Here is a 12,896-nt window from a genome sequence, read left to right as displayed (position 1 = left end):
CACTCTTGTAGTCCTGGCACACTTGAGAGCCGAGGCAGGAGGAAAGCTGTGCATTTAAGGCCAGTGTTGTCTGCATAGTAAGTTCAAGGCAAACTGGACTATATAGCAAGACATTGTCTTAGAAAATACCCATGGATCTGGGAGAGAGATCAGATGTTAAGAAAACTTTCTGCTCTTCCAGAGGACTTGAGGTTAGTTTCCAGTATTGTAAGGCAGGTGTGTGTGTGTGTGATGTAATATATCACATATATAAGTCCTATATTGTTTAATATATTAATTTTAAAACCTTGAGTTAGGCATTACATACTATATAATATTTATAAGTTATTTGATAATATGGAAAAAAGGTTTAATTCAACTATAAAGCAGCAAATTTAGAGTTTTTAAAATTTGTTTTGTTATTGTTTTGTTTTCAAGACAGATTTTCTCTGTATCCCTCGCTGTCCTGTCCTTGCTCTGTACATCAGACTATCCTTGAACTGGGAGATCTGCCTCTGCCTCCCAAGTGCTGGAATTAAAGGCACAAACCTCTGCTGCCCAGCTCAAACAGAAAGTTTGTAATAAAAGTACTACAGAAATCCTGTCCTTTATTTGTAAATATGGCATTTCATAGCAAGAATCACACAATAAATATGAGACTCCTAATTTGAGTGTAAAGTTAAGAGAGAATTCTGATTCTTCCTAACTAATTATTTAAATTCAGAGGCTTACAACTCCTTTCTCAATAATATCTTTAAAATGAGCATAAAGCTAATTTTCCTAGGAAGTCTGTTGTTGGGCACATATTTCTAGAGCCATTAGAGGCTGCTTTCTTTGATGGTGGGATAGTCAAGAAAAAAGGAGCCTTGTCTCTGAAGGGAAGTCCATTTCAAGCTACTTGGTCTTACCATCTCTGGATATTTCAGGTCTCATCTTTTCATTCCTTTTAATATTAGGATACAAAGTAATGGGTTTCCCCATGGCATTATCAAACACTTTGTCACTAAACATTGTCATTCATTTTCTATGACCATGCTAAGTGTATTGAGATGTATGTTGGGCGTCTTCCTCTCTTGCTCTTCACCATAAATTGTGGAACATATTCTCCTACCAAACATGGAGCTTAGTGATTGAGCTAGACTAGCTGCCCTACAAGTTTTAGGGAACCACCTATCTCTACCTTCACTGGTATTATAGGCATGTGCCACCACATATAGCTTTTATGTGGGTTGGTGGCTTCTAAACTTAGTCCATTATACTTGTGCATCAAGTGCATTTCTGACTGAGCCATCTCCCCGGGCCAACATTTAAAATTTTTGGAGCAGTCATGAATGGGATTTTACAGCAAAATTCCCAATTTTGTGTGTTGATTTTGTATGCCGTTGAAAGTGTTTTATGTTTTCTAGTGGAATCTTTGGAGTCTTAATTTACGTACACAATTATGTCTTCCGAAAGTAGGGAGAAATTATTTCTTTTCCTATTTATATCCTTTTAATTTTTTTATTGTTCTAACACTTTGGGTAATATGGAAAAAAAAAGTGGGCACCCTTGTCTCGTTCCATATTTTAGAGGAAATGCTCTCATTTCTTCCGTATTTAGAATTATGTTTGCTGTAGGTTTATCATGTATAGTCTTTATTATGTGAGGTGTGTTCCTTCTATTCCTAGTTTTACCCCCTCACGTCTTTTTGTTTGTTTGTTTTGTTTTTCAAGACAGAGTTTCTCTGACATTGGGGCCTGTCCCAAAACTAGCTCTTGTAGACCAGTCTGGCCTCATACTCACAGAGATCCACCTGCCTCTTCCTCCCGAGTGCACCACCACCCAGCTAAGGTCTTTTATTGTGTAGTGATATTTAACTTTTTTTTTTACATGAATTTAGATGATGATGTGCCCTCTGTCCTTAAGTCTATTTCTGTGCCCAATTACACTTTCTGATTTGTGTATGCTGAGCCAACTTTGCAACCCTGCAATGACACTAACTTGACAAATTCTTTTGGTTTATTGATTAGAACTTATTACTGTTTAAGTTCCTTAAAAGCGGGTGATTAGAAGATGTGGCTTTGTATCAGTGGCTTCTAAGGTTTCTTTTGGGTGGGTATGCCTTTCCTGTGTCCAGGCGACTGAGCCACATCCTGCCTAACTATTCGTCTATGCTTGGAGGGAAGCGTGAGGATTAAGAAGTGGCAGGTAGAAAAATAAAGATATAAAAGAAAAGACAAAGACACAAAATCCATCCTGCATTCATTTCTCTTAGGCTTTATATACCCCAGTCCAAACAGGAGGGGGAAGACAAAAGACTGCTTTACCGTGATACAAGGAACAACAATACAAGGAACAAAGTAATAACCTGCTCAATACCCAAAGCATCAAGTAACCACACCCTAGGCCAAAACACTATGTTAGTAGCCACACCCTGGGTCAAACCTTCTGTCCTAACCTTGAAGGAACAAGAAGTGGCCTGAACTCTCTGACCTTTGGTCAAGGTGGGACGGATCCCGTCTGTGGGCTCCCACAGCAGATTAGGGTTGGTTGATTGCTTCAGTCTGAAGGATTGGTGAAAACATGGTTTCTACATGGCATTATCAATTTCAGATAGCACATATTAAATATACATCCAGACAACTATAAGCTTTTTAATTCCTTCATCACTTTGGCCTCATTGGAATTGTTTTATTGTTGGTGTTAACAAAACCACTGTGTGCCTCATATTTTGTAGTTAGACCTTAAAGAAAAAGGAATGACAGCATCATTATATGGTAGAAACCAGAGTTTAACTCACTTCATGTTGGCCCAGGATCTGTTCAGAGTTAATGACCTCTGCTCACTGCTGCTAGTGACCTAACTGGAATTTCTTGGTGCTTTAATAAGGCTTCAGTAAATTGAGAAAATAACTATTTTGATGACGAAATCTTATGATCCTATTTCACAAGTGTCTTTGAGGCAGGAGTTGAAAAGAATTACTATCTTCTCACTCACCCTTTGTGACCAGCTGAAAGGACCCTTCCAATGTGGGTGATGTTCATGTCACCTCAGGCTTCAGGATAAAGTTCAGACTACTCACCCTTACTGTCATGATTTGTATTTTCTGTCCAGACTCCTTCCAACTCAACATCATACACACACAGACCACACCATCCCCCACACACACAATGACGGAGCATACTTTAGGCCATCTCCGTGAACCACTACGCAACCTCATTCAGAGCTTTCAAACTCACTGTGTTGAGAACACTTTTCCCTCCTCTCCTATTTTTCTTTCACCCATCATCCTACATCTTCCCCAAATACTCTTGTTTTGAGCTCCATATCTTACTTCATCCTTCTCTTGCAATTTTTGTATAGAATACTTCTGTGCACTCCCTTGAACATAGTACAGAGTAAGCAGCTATATTTAAATTGTGAGTAGTGTCATGGTTTGAAAAATAATAGCTCCATAGGCTCATATATTTGAATACTTGGGCCCCTGTTGGAACTGTTTGGAAAGGATTAGGATGTGTGTCAGTGGGGTGGGCTAACACCCTTCCCAGATAGCTTTCTTTGCCTCCTCCTTATGCTGCTGCTTCATGCCTGCCACACTTGCCACCATGATTGTCTTGGACTTATCCTCTGGAACTGTAAGCCCTAAATAAACACTTCTCTATAAGTTGCCCTGGTTATGGTGTTTTCACAGAAATAACGAGGAAAGTAGTCACTAAACTATCTTCAGCTCTTAGGTCTCTGCAGCCTGAAGAGGAAATGCTGAAGCTGGATGTGATAGCACACACTTGTACTCCCAACTACTCAGAAAGCTAGGGCAGGTTGATTGCAAGTTAAAGGCAACCGAGCTACACAGTGAAACCTATCTTGAAATAGAAACAAGACTAATAAAAAAGGAGTTGATGTGTAATGTAGGGGGGGAACACTTGACTAGCATCCTCAGAACTCAAAAATTAGTACAAAGTTTTTGAATAATTGGACTGCAGGACAAAGAGCTACTGGGTTTTTTAATAAAATTAAAGTGTTTACATAAGAACCAGGTGCCTGTTCTTACCAGACATCCATAATTCTTAGCTGTTGGCTCCAGTTAACACCCATTTTTCTACCAAATGAAGAGCTCCTTTATCAAGACTTTACCACTCCATCAATGAGGTTATTTTACTGCCACTAGGGTTCACTACCATACACACAGGTCATTAACTGTAAGACTTCAGAATTTGTTACACAATCAATGTTAGATAATTGGGTACTCTCAGTACCCAGCATACCTTTTATAATCCATCATCTGATAGATGTGTGTTGATAATTACGATAGCATCCATGGTACCTGCAGCAGCTCATCAGGATCCCCCCACCCCCATTCGAGTGACCAGAGTGCAGAGGAACAGGAGTAGGGATCTGGGCAACTCTACCCGCTGCACTGTTAACCTCTTTCAGAGACTTCACTCTTCACCACTTTTTCTGTCCTCAGATCGCCCTACTCTTACCGACTAGGAATCATTAAGTATGAAATAGAAAATTGTTTTTTGAGACCTTTGAGACAGTTGAGTCTAGGATAGAAACATTGGGTTTTGCTATTGGAAATAGTTTCTAAAGACTGCCTGCAATTTTTTTAACTTAAATTGTAGGGTTCTAGTTATAAAGAACCGACTGAAGCTGGTTACTGAGTATTACTATTGCTTTTTCTGTCTGATATTAAGACATGCTTTCACCACCATGAAATTGCTTATTTAAAGTATGTGTGTGTGCACATTGTGTGTGTGTATATGTACCACAATGGATAGATAGAGGTCAGAGGACAAGTTTGGGGGAGTTGGCTCTCTCCTTCCCTTTTGTTTTGAGGCAGGATCTCTCGTCTCTGTCGCTGTGCTAGCTGAGTTGCAAACTTCTGCCTGATTCTCCTGTCTCTACTTCCCATTTCTCAGTAGGTGAGTGGGGGTTACAGCTGGGTGCCACTGCATCCATCCAGTTTTTAGGTGAATTCCAGTGGTTGGGCTCAGGTTGTCAGGCTGTGCAGTTCTTATTGTTGAGCCATCTCTGGGGCTCCTAAGTATTTTAGAAAATATTCCTGCGTGTGTGTGTGTGTGTGTGTGTGTGTGTGTGTGTGTGTGTGTGTGTAGGAGGGCTCTCCTGTGTGCTCACATAGGGACCAAAGGTGGGTTATGTCTATCACTCTCTGCCTACTTTTATAGCTTTTTTCTGGTGGGGAGGATAGGCATCCTCTTACCTCTGACATCAGCAGTGCTGGGTTACAGGACCTAATGAGACCTCACCCAGTTTATTATGTGACTTCTAGGATCTAAGCTTAGGCCTCCATGGCTGTGTGGCATGTACTTTTGATCACTGAGCAATCTCTCAAGCCCCAACAATCTGATCTTGAGGGAGAAATTTGGTCAGGGTTATAAGATTTCGTCTTTTAAACCTTAGACTCTCTTATGACTATTATGTTTTCTCAATTATGAGAGTTATGAGAGAGATATCTAACCACTGAAGAAATTTTTTAAAATGTGAGACAGGGACTCATGTAACCCAGTGATGCTTTTCCTCATTATATAATAGAGAAGGATGGCCTTGTAACTAGTTTTTCTGCAAAATAAACTTATGATTATGAGAATTCATTTCTGAATGGCATCAACTAATGAACAGATTAATTCCTAGGTGAAATAGATGAAAAAATTGGTGGTACTGTGCATAATGGAGAACTTGGATGTTTCACCCATCCCTGGATAATTGCATGGTCACATTAAGGCTTATTAAATCGATCCTGTTTGCAATTTTGTGTCACACTGAAACCATTACTTGTGACTAGTCACCACAATGGTAACAGTATGTCCATTATTATTTTCTGCCTGCTGCCTCCTTTACATCATCTTATTTGATGCTCACAATGACCCCCCTCCCCATGGCATAAATGATCCGTCTCGTCCCTTTTCCAGATGAGGAAACTGCTGGTAAGCCAATTGAAGCCCTTTAGCCAGATTTCATCAACTCAGTTGAAATTTCACACTCATTTGACCTGTGTGCACTCCAAACCAGTATATTGTTTTAAATTAAGTCACAGCTGAACATACATTAGGTATTACCTTTATAATGGACACTATTTCTACTTCTGGAACTTTGTTACTGTCTGATAACCACAAAGGCAGCATTATGCTTAAAAATAAAGCTTGGGGCGTAGATGAATGTCTCAGTGGTTAAGAGCCCTGGCTGCTCTTCCCAAGAATCCACATTCAATTCCCAGCACTCATGTGGAGGCTTACAACCATCTGTAACTCTATTTCCAGGGGACTTTTGTTCTCTGTGGGCACTCAACACAAAGGTGGTCACAGACATGCAAAGAGGCAAAAAACACCTACATACATAAATGTCCAAAAGTAATATAAAACTAAAGCTCAACATTTATGTGTAGTTCTCTAGGAATAATTTTGCTAGATTTCTTATAATGTAATACAAATATTATTCTTCAGAGATAGATCACCAACTCGCGCATTTGAAGCACATCGGAATCACTGGTGGGAGCATCTTATAAATAGAAAAGTGTACAGGGCAGGTGCCAACCAAACTGAGTCAGTCCTGGGCATGGAGGAGGCAGCTGATGCTGAATAACCTCTCAGAGTGGCTCTGATGCTCACACAAGTCTGAAAACCACTGCCATCTCTCTGCAGGGGAAGGTTTCCTTTTAGGAATGGTAATGCTCAAGACTGCATATTTACTTGGAGCTTCACAGGAGGCTTGGGAATGACTTCATTATAATTCATAATTTTGAATCATTCTGTCTGCACTACAACTGTAAGTCAGCAAAGCTGTGGCATGACTTATTGTCATGGAATGAACTGTCACCTAATTTTCATTTTTATGTTGGAAAATTGTGTATTAATAATAATAGCTCACACTTGTTTTTAGTCATTTTCACTTGGCATGTGAAAAAATGATGGTGGCTTTTCCAGTAACCACTATTAATAAATCTGGAGCAGGTGAACAACAGCTGTTAATATTCCAAATAAAGAATCACAAAATCCCAAGATTAAAGTCAGAATGTCCAGCCATATGCTACTTGAATATTTTACAGCCTCTTTACCAAGCGGCTAAATATCCTATTCCTGTTAAATAGCCATTCATCCCTTGGGTACAATTTCTTCTATTTAACTTACAAAATTCCTCTTTGGTCAACGAGATGGCTCAGTGGATAACAGCACTTGTCACCAAACCTGACAACCCCAGTCTGAATCCCAGAACCCATGATAGAAGTAGAGAAGCAACTCCTGAGCAAGTTGCACCACGTGCATGCATACATACACACTCACAAGCACACAAACAATAAATACGAGTAATTTTTTAAAAAGAAAGCTCATCCTTGTAGAAAGGTGAAAGGAATTTCTCTGGTCTTCCATGTCTTAGTCCTTTTCCCAACCTTATCTGAACTTCTCAAATCAACCAAAACCTTTCAGTTGCTGTTTCTGCTAGTTGACAGGATGCCTCACTATCTGATGCAGTGAAAGAAAGCTTCTGTGCCATTAAATTAAGGATTCTTATATTTTACTCACGAGCTTTTGTAATCCCAAATAAAGATATTATGGCACATTTAAATGTTGTAGGGGCAGAATGGCAGAAAAAGGAAGGTACGTGATCATGATTTTGAACTATAAATATTGAACTATATAACTTTGTTAAGTGCTTAACTGTACTAAGATCAGTAGCTTGATATGTTGAGTTTAGTAACCATATTTAAAGAGATTGTTTTGCCTTTTCTGTGAGTTATTCAGAATCTTCTCACCCCTCTGGAGTGGTTAATAGTTCTTTCTAAATGAAAAACATACCATATGACAGGTTCCACTTGAATATACGTGTCCCCACTACCTAAGAGCGTCCCTGTAAACATCCATCTCACAGTCTAAAACTTAACCGGTGGCCCAGGATGATGGCTAAGACATCAGGAGCTAGTGTTGAGACGTCTACCGATGTGAGCTTTCAAACCTCTGGATCCAGTTAGATTAAAATGTAGGCAACAACTTCACAAATAAATTGAGTTAATGTCAGATAGAGACATTTTCTCAGTAAGTTTTTCTTGACATAGATACTTTTGCATTTAACATCTAACATCAGGAAGTAGGAAAACCTCTTTCAACATTTGTTATTAATGTGATCATTCAGGTAGACCAGCCAGGGTGATATATAATATTCTAATCACAGAAAGGAACAGTATTATATCCTGGCATAAAAGATAATTGGCATTTCCATTATAAGTTATTGTTAAGTTTGGTTATAAATGTAGGAGACAGTCCCTTTGATGCGTACTTTTTCCTGGGGTAGAATGAAGGTTCAGCATTCAACTCTATTATGAAGCTTCCAGAATTTTGCTTAGTCGTGGGTATTCTTTTCCAAATATATGCATAATCTCTCAATCTTCTCTCTCTCTCTTCCTTCTCATAAACAGTCTATCAAGGTATTTTGCCACACCTCCTTCACCCCTGGTTCTAATTAGTCTACTGCAGTAACAACATCTTCAGCAGTCAAATTAACTCTTCAGAGTTTAAAAAAGTGCAAAAAAAGAAATATGTGAGTCATTTCAGTATGAAGACTGAATTTTTTTTTCTTGGTTTTTCGAGACAGGGTTTCTCTGGTTTTGGAGCCTGTCCTGGAACTAGCTCTTGTAGACCAGACTGGTCTCGAACTCACAGAGATCCGCCTGCCTCTGCCTCCCGAGTGCTGGGATTAAAGGCGTGCGCCACCACCGCCTGGCTAAGAAGACTGAATTATTATATTCATTCTCTGACAGCCAATATGGAGGAATATCTATCTATCTATCTATCTATCTGTCTGTCTGTCTGTCTGTCTGTCTGTCTGTCTGTCTGTCTATTGAATCTACCTATTAATATGCCTTAAATGTATATGCTTTATTAATAAGGGGCTGGATAATTGACGTTTGAACTGCAGTACATATCTAGTATCATTATGCTTTCTAGGGTTAATCCCATGGTAACTGCAGATAAACTATACCGACATTATTTTGTAATTCAAAGGCAGGAAAACAATTATTAAAAATGAGCAACTCACCACAAACCGTGGGTGCTGTGTTTAGAGAGAATCCTGTTTGAGCACTGGAGGAATTCTAACTATCTGCTTCTGCTCATTAATTGTGGGAGCTCAATAACCTGCCAGGCATTGTATGGCTGCCAGTCTACTTGTGGAATTCTGAATTAGTCCTCAATAAGCCACAGCAAACTTATTGTTAAGCATTATAAGTACATGCCTAAGCTTATGACACATTTAAGAGGCCAGAAAATGTCATTCTTCTTAGCAAGTAAGAAGGAAATAAAATAAATGAATATAAAATAACGAATCTGCCTATATTGTGTGCATCTTTGTGCTAACACAGTCATGAAATATAATGGTTTGGGGGTTTTGGTTTAAGGAAGAGGAGCCTCCAAATCCGAGGGTAGCCTGTGATAAAACTCTAGGTAGTAGAACTCATGGAGAGCCTTTGTGGTGGTTTGACTAGGGATGGTTCTCAAAGGCTCATATACTTCAATGCTTAGTCTCTAGCTGGTGGTACTATTTTGGGAAGGATTAGGAGGTGTGGCCTTGTTGGAGGAAGTGTGTACTTGCCTACCTGCTTCTATGCTTCCTGCCATGATGGTCACCCTTGAAATCATATACACACAAACAAGCACGGGCTTATTAGCAGGTTGTATTTATATATTTGTGTATGTATTTCAGGCATACACACATATAAGCACACACACATAGCAATAATCATCAAAGAAAAAGAAGCTACCAATTTGAGAATGAGGTAAGGGACAAGGTAGGGGTTGAAGGAAGGGAACATAGAAGAGGCTGGAAAGAAGAAAGGGAAACTGATGTAACTGCATTTAAATATAAAATACTAGTTCATAGCAGCATTGTTTGTCATAGCCAGAACCTGGAAGCAACCTAAATGCCCCTCAACAGAAGAATGGGAAATGTGATACATTTATACAATGGAGTACTACACAGCAGAGAAAAATAATGACATCTTGAAATTTGTGGGCAAATGGATGGAGCTAGAAAACATTATTTTGAGTGAGGTAAAAGACAATTATCATATGTACTTATTCATAAATGGCTTTTAAGCATAAAGCAAAGAAAGCCAGCCCACAAATCACAATCCCAGAGAACCTAGACAACAATGAGGACCCTAATACATGGATCTAATCTACATGGGAAGTAGAAAAAGACAAGATCTCCTGAGTAAATTTGGAGCATGAGGACCATGGGAGCGGGTTGAAGGGCATGGGAGAGGTAGGGAGAGGAGCAGAAAATGCATAGCTCAACAAAATCAATTAAAAAAAGAAAAGAAAAAAATAATAAAATACTAGCATTTTAAAAAATGGGTAGTAACTCTACATAGGCACTTTTCAAAAGACATACAAATAACCAACATATACATGAAAAAATATGGAACATCATTAATTATCAGGGAAATGCAAATCAAAACCAAATGGAGTATTACCTCATTCTAATCAGTATTATCAAACAGATCAAAGAGGGCCTGACAAAATGACTTAGTAGGTAAAGAAGCTTGCTGCTAAGCTTGATGACCTTCCCTGGGCCCCAGATGTTAGAAGGAGAGAACCAACTCTGTGACCATCACACATGTACTGTGGCTGTGGGTGCACACACACATGCAAATAAAGAAATGCAATTTTTTTCCCAAAAAGGTGAAAGAAGGCCTCAGAGTGATGGTGGATGCCTATGTTACCACTAAGAATGCCGAGGCAGGGGATTTTACAGGGCTGTCAATCAAATATAGCAAAAAGAGAACCGCTATCCACTGTTGGTGAAAAAATAGTAAAGCCAGTATGGAAAACAGTATGGGGGTTCTTTTTTTTTTTGGTTTTTCGAGACAGGGTTTCTCTGTGGTTTTGGAGCCTGTCCTGGAACTAGCTCTTGTAGACCAGGCTGGTCTCGAACTCACAGAGATCCGCCTGCCTCTGCCTCCCGCGTGCTGGGATTAAAGGTGTGCGCCACCACCGCCCGGCTGGGGGTTCTTTTTTAAAAAATTAAAAATGGAGCCGGGCAGTGGTGGCACACGCCTTTAATCCCAGCACTTGGGAGGCAGAGGCAGGTGAATCTCTGTGAGTTCGAGACCAGCCTGGTCTACAGAGCTAGTTCCAGGACAGGCTCCAAAGCCACAGAGAAACCCTGTCTTGAAAAGCCAAAAAAAAAAAAAAATTAAAAATGGAACTATGATGCAACAGAGCAATACCACTACTGGGTATTTGTCCAAAGAAAATTAGGTCAGTATGTCAAAGAGACATTATTCACAGTAACCAAGCACTAGAGACAGCCGAAGTATTCATCAATCAATGAATAGACAATGTGTGGTATATACACACAACATATAGCTATAAAGACAACAACACTATGCCATTTGCAGTTCCATGAACAGAACTAGAAATCATGTTACATGCAACAAGTCAGATGAGAATCACAGGATCTTCCATGTATGAAATCGGAAACGCCTGAGCTCACAGAAGTTGAGAGTAGAATGATGATCAATAAGAGTGGAGAGGAAAACCACTTATGGTACCTTACAAAGGCTGGCATGTGAAAGAACCCAAGCACTGAACAACGGCTCAAGTTTCCTGTGTGAAGCTCAAGTTCAACTAGTGGCTGCTCTTTGAGTTCATCCTTTAAACTAGGCCCCTATGGTATCATGAACATTCCTATACTGCAGTGCTAGCCATTGAAAACTTGTGTCCACTAGAGCAGTAAGGGCTCAGAATACAAGCTAGTTAGTGTACCGTGACTCCTTCCTCCTTCTCAGCCCCTCTTACAGTATTTACATTCTAATATTTACAAAGCACTTGGTCTAGAATATGCCAGGAGACTTAGACTATCATTTAATTCCGCAATGTGTTGGTTTCCTCTTCATGTTTGTAAGTTATTTTCTGTACTTCATATGTCTTCAATTTGTTTTGCTTTTATTTTTCATAGAATTTGATGGAAGGGTTAAGAACTTCAAGTCAGATGAATAAAGTGAAGCATTCCCATTACAGTTTATTTCTGCAAGACACAGAGCTGTGCTGACTTCTCTACCTGAAAGACAGATGACTGGTTTCACTGGAGAGGACTTTAGAAATAGCTTTTGAGAGTTAAACCTGGAGTCCTAGTGGGCAACAGACATTAAAAAATACCAAAAGAATTGACTATAGTTCATTTGAATGAAAGAGATTAGCTTAACTATTTGAAGTAAATGAGATTTGAAAACCCAGGGCAAGAACCATACCCAAATAAATAACAGAGTGTTTAGGGGATTAGTTTAGCTGAAGTTTCCTAGGAATTCTAGCGGTTACTCTATTAAAAAAGAAAGCACTGACTGCCTTTATAACCTAACATCTCTTCTATTTAGAGAGCCAGTGTGTGGCTTGAGAATCACCATGACACCTCAGAAATACTAACAAGAAGAACACATCACCATCCCCAAATATGTCTCTAAATGATTAGGAAATCTGGAGGATAACTGGTTTTGGAGAGGGTAAGAGTTTCAAGTAAATTCTGCTATATATAAATGCCTAAATATCTAAGGAATTTCATTTTCTTCAATTAAAAAAAACTTTAAGTACAACATATGCAAAAGTATCAGAAACACAAAGAATGCTTTTACAAACAAGAACACCTGTAAAACCAAGAAATTACTTCTGATGGTGTAATCCAACATTTCTAAAAATGTGTAAATCCTGGATGTCGTTTTGTTTTTTCCTATTCCTGTTCTCCCCCTGGTGGTTATGACAAGAAAGACTGAGGGGCCTGGTAGAAAAAGGAGGAGGGAAAGAGAGAAGGGAGGATGGGAAGGGAGGAGGCCTGGGTGGTGAACTGACCACCAAGGTAAGTAGGCTTGCCTGGTCTCCATGGTTCGGGATCTTGGCAGGAAGTACATGGAAAGTTGGGAAGTAGTAATT

Source organism: Chionomys nivalis, chromosome 9 (assembly GCF_950005125.1).
Source record: "Chionomys nivalis chromosome 9, mChiNiv1.1, whole genome shotgun sequence".
Classification (NCBI taxonomy): Eukaryota; Metazoa; Chordata; class Mammalia; order Rodentia; family Cricetidae; genus Chionomys; species Chionomys nivalis.
The sequence above is the reverse complement of the archived record's forward strand: the minus strand, read 5'-3'. Positions refer to the sequence as shown.